The sequence below is a fragment of the Mytilus galloprovincialis genome, chromosome 6 (genome assembly GCF_965363235.1).
Source record: "Mytilus galloprovincialis chromosome 6, xbMytGall1.hap1.1, whole genome shotgun sequence".
Lineage (NCBI taxonomy): Eukaryota > Metazoa > Mollusca > Bivalvia > Mytilida > Mytilidae > Mytilus > Mytilus galloprovincialis.
In genome coordinates, this window is record NC_134843.1 from 94,473,709 (window position 1) to 94,482,083 (window position 8,375).

The window sequence follows — 8,375 nt, forward strand, 5'->3', positions numbered from 1 at the left end:
CTCTGAATTTTTTATATATTCATGAACAGCCTTAACTATCTGCACATTGTCTTCAATACTCATAGATTGATCACCAAATAGTATCAAGTTTAAATCAATATCAACTCCATAAGCAGACAGTTTATCAAGGAGTGTGATCCTGTTAATAGTGTATGATGGACAATCAAAAAAATAATGTTGGTTGTCTTCACATTTATATAAACATTTAGGACAGGAAGGTTCTTCTGTCAAAAAATCATGAAACAAGTTTGTTTACTCCCTGTTTATTAGAGTTATCAGGCACCTTGACGTTACGGTTGTGACGTTATAAAAACGATTACTTGTTATTTTTTGTTTATTGAAGCGTTTTATTTAAAATTAATGCAGATAAAAAATATTCGTATATGCAACTGCTAGCTTATATTGCATATATAGAAACGACCACTGCAACAAGTGTTTTACGAGGCTCCACTAGAAACAATTAAATTTTACATTATTTACACTATTTATATTTCTGCTATGATTCTTGATCTAGATAATTCAATTCTCAATTAAAATTATCATTTTGGGCATCGGATACGTTTATTGATTACTTGATTATAGTAGCAAACCTATCGTCTTATTCATAACAGTTACAAATTACCCTTTAATGACATGTATCAAACATTATGTCGAGAAAAAAAAAAAAACAACAATCAACAAAACACGTAACGGAAGAAGAAAACATACAGTAACAAAACCCAATTAAAACATCGGGGCTTACCTAAAAGAGGGACAAAAGATACCAAAAGGGACAGTCAAACTCAATAAACTGACAACGCCTTGGCTAAAAATGAGAAAGACAAACAACCAACAGCACACACGACACAACATAGAAAACTAAAGAATAAACAACACGAACCCCACCAAAAACCTAGGGGTGATCTCAGGTGCTCCGGAAGGGTAAGTAGATCCTGCTCCACATGTGACACCCGTCGTGTTGCTTATGTGATAACAAATTTGGTAAATAGTCGAATTCGGTACGTCACATTAAGGTTCTACGCAAAGGAAAACTTGCACATTGTTGTTTAGAAAATAAATGTGCATGTGTTTTATTACATCTTTTACTAGAAACGACATGTCATTTTTACCACAACACTCACAAAACTCGGTCTACAAGCATTTATTATCAATCAGAATTGCCAATTAAATAATTTGATAATACTAATGTGTAGGTATATTAATGTATTTTCTATTACAGTTGTAATGTGACGAGTAATTTATTTGTACTGTATTCCTGTCATGGTATGTTGTCATTTGGTGTCACATGACCATTGTTATATTATATTTCGTTTCTGTGTGTGTTACATTTGAGTGTTGTGTTCCTGTTGTGTCGTAGTTCTCCTCTTATATTTGATGTGTTCCCATAAGGTTTTAGTCGGTAACCCGGATTTGTTTTTTTTTCTCAATCGATTTGACTTTATGTGTTCAACAAAATAATAATCTGCCTTAAGTTCTGTGTGTTAATTTTGGCAAAACACGGAATCAAATATCCACGAAATTACTATCTTTCTCAGTCAACATATGGTATACAAAATTAATGGATAATATTTATTGAATTTTAAAATTTAATATAGGTAAGGGTTGAATAATTTTTTTTATAACAAATAGCCCATGAAAGACGTTGAAGTTATATGTTATACTTTTTATTACATTTGACAAGATTATGGCTGCCCTGGTGCCTGTCCATGTCGATTTTAACATGTATCTGACAAAGGTTAGTAGATATGTAACATAATTAAGTCTTAGAATTTTGATAAAGGATACACAAAATTGTGAAAAAAACGGGAATGTGTCAACCAAAGAGCAGAAAACAGACCAAAGCCTCCAAATGGTCTTCAACACAGAGAGAAACCCCCTGCACCCGGAGGCGGGCTTCATATGGCCCCTTCACAGAACTATTTTAGAGGCTTTACTGCACACAGTCAGGCTAATTGATCCAATACAAAGGTGTTCAGTTTATTTTGTACATAATTCATGTTTACTTTAAGTTATAAATTAGAACATAAATATATGTATAAAGTTATGTACACATAAAATTGAGAATGGAAATGGGGAATGTGTCAAAGCGACAACAACCCAACCATAGAGCAGACAACAACATGTATGTAAACATGTCCACGTGTATTTGTTTATAATGATTTTTTTTTTTATTCAACAATATATTGCTTGCTGTAAACAATTGACTTCACTAGTCCAGCATTCTAGTGAAGGGTATCTTTATTTTAAAATAATAACAAGAAATCAATGATTTCCCTTTGTGTAACAATAATACCTTACAATTTATCTAAACTATATTATAAATATTTCATTTTCAACCGTAAATAAATAAGTATATATGAAATTCTAATTTATCAAAATGTATATCTAGTTTGTTTGGAAAGAAAAAGTTTCCGGAAATAATTCACACTTGTCGTTATCGCTTTTCTATTATTGTATTGATATCTCTTCCTGGTTTGGAACTTACCAGTTTTTATAGTGATTTATGATTAATATAAGCAATTCACAGGCATGTATGAATAAATATTATAATATATATGTGTATCAATTCTGAAAAAAATAGTATGTAAATATTTTTTTCTTTTCTTTAACGATAAAAAAACAGTGGATAACAAATACCGTTATCTCCACGCTTATCGGTGATAGGTAAATCAGTTCCGGATCTAGAATTTTTATAGAATTAACCTTTTTCTTTTCTTTTTTTTTTTGCTAGATTATACATTTTCATACAAAAAAAAATATTACAACAGTTTGACAACTTTATCAAGTAGACATTTATTCTTAGTATGTTTACTAGTTGTAGTTGCCTGCATTTTGTAGCTGTACATGAATTCTGTTTTAAATACAGAATATACATCTAAAGATTTTGTTTTCTGTTCAGACATATAATTTGCCTTATATATACAAAACATTATAATTGTGATCAAATAATTAATTTCATAGTATTGCTCATCATTTATTTTATAACCCCATACTAAATTTTTTAATGTCAGAATATTATTATTAATATTCAGTTTTTCTAAGAGTATTTTTACTTTACTCAAGAAATTATCAAGAAAGTGACATTTTAGAAACATGTGATAATAATCCTCTGTGGTGTTGCAATAGTGACAATTTGAAATATCGCATATCTTCCGCTTTTTCAATAAAACTTTACAGGGTAAAATAAAGTGTAGCAATTTCCAACGGAACACTTTGTATTTGTTATCTTTTAAAAAATGATGAACAAACTTTAACATATTACACGAAAGACTCTTAATGTATTCAAGGTTAAGCATTGCCTTCCATTTGTAAAAACCAACAGGTATTTCAATTTCATTCTTAATTAATATATTATAAATTTTTCTGGTATCTACATTTTCTAAGTTTTCTTTTTTATTTCAATTATTATTAATATGTATTGTATAGAGCGTTTTTACTTTAGTTTTCTTTGAATTTTCCTGTTTTAAAATCTTTAACCATTCTCTTGGAAAAGCTTTCTTTAATTGGTAAAATTCTGACATCCAGTTACTTTTTGTTTTAAGCTTTTGTAAAATAAAATTTTCTTCTATATTACCATTTTCATCAATGGTGTCATTGACAAAGATTATATTACTATTTATCCAGTTTTGGAATAAAAGGCATTTATTTTTTATCTTAATAAAATGATTTCCCAAAATAACTTCTTGACGTATAGATCTAAAGTTTTTTGGCTGTTGTACTTTTTTGTTAGTTATCCATGCTTTAACAATGTTGAAATAAAATTTTGGCAGCTCCTTTAACTCTGGAATAGAGTCAGTGTTATCAATATTCATGTGAAAGATAAGGAAATCTTTTCCAAATTTATTAAAATAAAAAAGTGGAATAATTTTCCAATTTTTTAGATCTCCATTAATTAACCTTTTGATCCACCCAATTTTGATAGATTCTATGTATTTATCTATGTTAATCATTTTTAAACCCCCATCTAGTTCACCAAAGCTAAATACTGTGCGTTTAACCTTTTCTCTTTTGCTTTTCCATAAAAAATTATAGATAATTTTTTTTTAAATTTAACAATATATTCTTTTTCAATATGTGAAACAGATGCTAAAAAAGTAATGTTTGGTATAATCAATGATTTGATAACTGTTATTTTACCGATCATTGTTAAATGTCTTTTCTCCCAATTTTTGATAATCTTTTCAGACTTTTCTATTTGTTTTTCTGCATTAAGTTTTTGACATTCATTTTTGTTACAACCGAAAAAAAATTCCTAAACATTTCACTGGTTTGTTTGTAAAGTTGATGTTTTCATATTTTTCTTTGCAATGTTTGTGTTTTCCTAACCAAATGCTTTCTGTTTTTAATCTGTTTAATTTAAGCCCTGATAAAGTTCCAAAAATTTAAATCATGTTTAATATTTTTGAAATGTCTTGTTTTGTTTTTAAAAAGTTTTGAAAAGTGTGGTGTCATCTGCGAGTTGACTGATTTTTAAAGAATGTGTTTTCCCATCTATTTTGATTTCAAATCCTTTAATATTTTTGTCTTGTTTTATTCTACATGCTAATAACTCAACAGCAGTAACAAAAATTAAAGCACTGCACGGACATCCTTGTGTAATCCCTCGAAAAATGTTGAGGGGTTCAGATATCCACCCATTATTGATCACTGAGCTTTTAATATCTGTATACAAAGTTTTTATCCATTTGAGCATAGAATCTTGAAAGCCGAATTTTTTTGATGCTGAGAACATGAAATCCCATTCTAAAGAGTCAAAAGCTTTTGAAAAGTCTAAAAATAATAATGCTCCTTCTATGTTAAATTTTTCTGCATAATCAATTATATCCTGGATCTGTCTGATATTATAATCTATATATCTATTTGTTACATACCCATTTCGATCTTCATGGATAATTTTTGGTAAGACATTTTTAATGCGCTGAGCTAATGAATATGCTATTTATTTTGTATCAACATTTAATGAAGTAATTGGTCTATAGTTATCTAAACTCAGTGGATCATTTTTTTATGGATAAGAGAGATAACTCCTAATTTCTGGGAAGTTGTTAACTCCTCTTTTTTATATGAAAAATTAAATGTGGATACAATGAATCCTTTTAATTCTTCCCAAAATGTTCTATAAAAATCTACGCTTAAACCATCAATTCCAGGTGCTTTGTTCAATTTCATCTTAAATAGTGAATCTGTACATTCATCTATAGTTAATTTTCCTTCCATAATATCACTCTCTTGTGTTGTTAATTAATGATCAATATTTGTATCATTAATATAATCATTTATAAATTTTATATCTGGATTTGTACTTTTATAAATATCTTTATAAAATTCTGTCTCTAATTGTAAAATTTTGGATGAGTCAGTTTGTATCACTCCTTCTTTATCTCTTAGTGCAGATAGTTTTCCTTGTTTGTCTAGCTTTTTCCAAGCCTAAAACGAATTTCGTATTTTGTTCCCCTTCTTCTACCCATTGAATTCGTGACCTGATTTGAGCTCCTTTTGTTTTTATTTCATATATTTTCTTTAATTAACTCTCATTATTAATTAACTCTTCATGAAAATGCTTTATTACCTCATCTTTACAATGTTTATTAATTTTTTGATTTAATTTTCTGATTTTATTTTCCAATACATGTATTTCACTTATGTTCTGTTTTGCTTTTCTTTTACAGTATTCAATGGTGCATTCTTTGACCTCGATTTTGAATAAGTCCCAATGGTGTCCAATATTTTTGGTAAGTTTTGGATTGTTTTTATATTTATGAATTAGGCCATTTATTATGTTTTTATATTCAATATTATCCAAAATGCTGTTATTAATTTTAAAATATCCTTTCCCTTTCGATTGTGATCTCCCTTTCAACTTTAATGATATAGCTTGGTGGTCTGTGTGAGATATAAGTGCAGGTCTTATATCTGCTGAGTATATATGTGATCTTATTTCTGGGCATATAAGAAAGAAATCTATGCGAGAGGCTTCATTTATATTGTTTTTGCGCCTCCATGTAAATTGTGTCTTGTTACTATGTGTCTCTCTCAAAATGTCTATCAACTTTAGTGTTTTAATTAGATTTTTTAAACTGTTAACTGGTTTTTGTGTTTTTTTATTTGTGCTGTATTTTTTTCTGTCGATATTTGATAGAGTATCATTCATATCTCCACCAACAATTACCACCCTTAAGCTAATCTCTGATATCATATCTTTTACTTTTTTGAAAAAAAAACATTTCTGTTTTTTGGTAAATTTGGAGCATAAATATTCACTAAAGTATAAATGCTATCTTTAATTTCTATATTGAGCAAAATTATTCTCCCTTCTTTATCTTGAAATTTGTCAATAAATGTATATTCTATTTGCTCATTAATATTAATTGACACCCCTCTTGATTGTGAATTACCATAGCTATTATATATGTCACCTTTGAATTCTTCATTCAAATTTTTCTCTATATTAACAGTGAAATGGCTTTCTTGTATAAATAAAATATTACAATGTTGATGCTTTATCCACATATGAAGTCTTCGTCTTTTATCTTTTGATCCTAGTCCCTGACAATTCAATGAACATATATGTATAGTTTCACTCATTATTTGTCATTTAATGAAAATACAATGTTTACCCAAATCTAATGTTAACAACATAATAATAATAAATGCAAAGTCAATATGTATTTTTGTAAATCTATATATTATATACTTTCTACATACACTTGTTAATTTAATAAAAAAAAATATACCATTATGTAAATGATACATATACAATCTGTAAGTTATGCTTTTAATGTGTATCTCATATTATTGTGACTTTGTACTAATTATTGTTTTATTGTCTATTTTCAGTCGGTGTTCGACCTTGACTTTAATATTAGGTTGACCCAGATTCATCTGTGATGAATTTAAATGCCACATGAAGTTCACAATTGGTTTGATAGAAAATTTATGTGATAGTGGATGTGTAAAATTTCGTAATCCATGTGTTTTTGAAACTTGAAACCTGCACGTATTATTCATGGATTTACCTAGGAATACTAGAACTGTGTGAACACGTGTTACTATATATGGCCAATGGTTGGCTAAAAATAGAATGGGACTTTCCCTTGCTATACATCTTGCACATAGCGAAGACTTGCGATACATACTATCACATTTGATAACAAATGCGTTTTCAGTGAATATTTTAATTATTTTCAGAAGGAAAAATAAGTATTGGAAGAAGTGATTAATTGTAAACTTCACATCAAGAATTATGCTTCTGCCAGAAAAAGCAGATTGTAGTGTGCTATTTATAGCATACCTATACCATATAGGAATATTTTCCTTTTTCACAACAAACATTTCTTTGACTTTCAATTTGTCATTTCTTTTTGAATGTATGCAATCTGTAATCACATCACATTCATGTTTTTGGTTTTTTTTTCAATAATTATAATAAAAATAATAAAAATTATATACAATTTGTACATTTGTTTTTTAGATATTATAATTCATAAATTTTTGATACAACTTTAATATGGTACAGTCATGCACTACTTTTTACTTGTCTTTTGTGCAGGACCTGTACGTTTGTGGTATTCATCTGTGGGGGTCGTTGCATTTCTTTTGTCGGTTTTATTTGTAGGCGTCTGATTTTCAGGGTGTACAGTACCAGGTGTGCCATGGAAGTATTGGCTAATACCTCCTTGTGGTGTATTTTTTCTTGGGTTTCTTATCCCCATTTTCTTTTTAGGCCCTTTATTTTTTTTCACCTAGAGTATCTTCTGCTGTTGAGCTTTTCTTTTCTTTTTCACTATCGTCACTGGTATTTATGTTTGTGGATGTTTGGTTTTGTAGCTGCTGTCTTTTATAAATTGAAATAATCAATTATGTTCACTTAAAAATACTACGAAAACCTGAAAAGGAGGGAAAAAAAAAAAAATGTTGTTTAGCTTTTGTGTAAATGTATGTTTATCTCGTTTTGATTTAAGGGCGTATATATCTGTTACTCATTAATACAACTATCTTTAGGGTATCACATACATTTAAATTCGGCATTCCTTGTGTTATCATCAAGTAGTTCATTTCATTGACATGTTTTTTTCTTTTACAAAGATAGCTATTCATTTCATTTGTTGATAAAAAAAATGATGCATATAGTTATACTGTTTTGTAATTAAGTTTTTTTTATCATTATGGTGTGTTTTAAAGGGCTAACCAACATTCTCTTTGTTCTTTTTAGATTAAGCTAGTTTCTTTCAATTATTTGTAGAACATATAGGGTTAGACTAATCAAACTTTTTTTCCTCACCTTTAGACATTTCTGAAACAATAAATGTGACCTACCGAATAAGACAATTTACCGAATTTGTTATAACATAAGCAACACGACGGGTGCCACATGT

At 28.7% G+C, this 8,375-nt stretch overlaps 1 long non-coding RNA gene across 1 annotated transcript; it reads left to right on the forward strand.

Moving 5' to 3' along the window:
• Positions 1-2,283: 2,283 nt before the first annotated feature.
• On the forward strand, positions 2,284-7,450 carry LOC143078428 (uncharacterized). Its single transcript, XR_012979219.1, has 3 exons — positions 2,284-2,527; positions 5,670-5,732; positions 6,838-7,450. It is a non-coding gene; the product is annotated as an uncharacterized LOC143078428 (long non-coding RNA).
• The last annotated feature ends 925 nt before the right edge of the window (positions 7,451-8,375 follow it).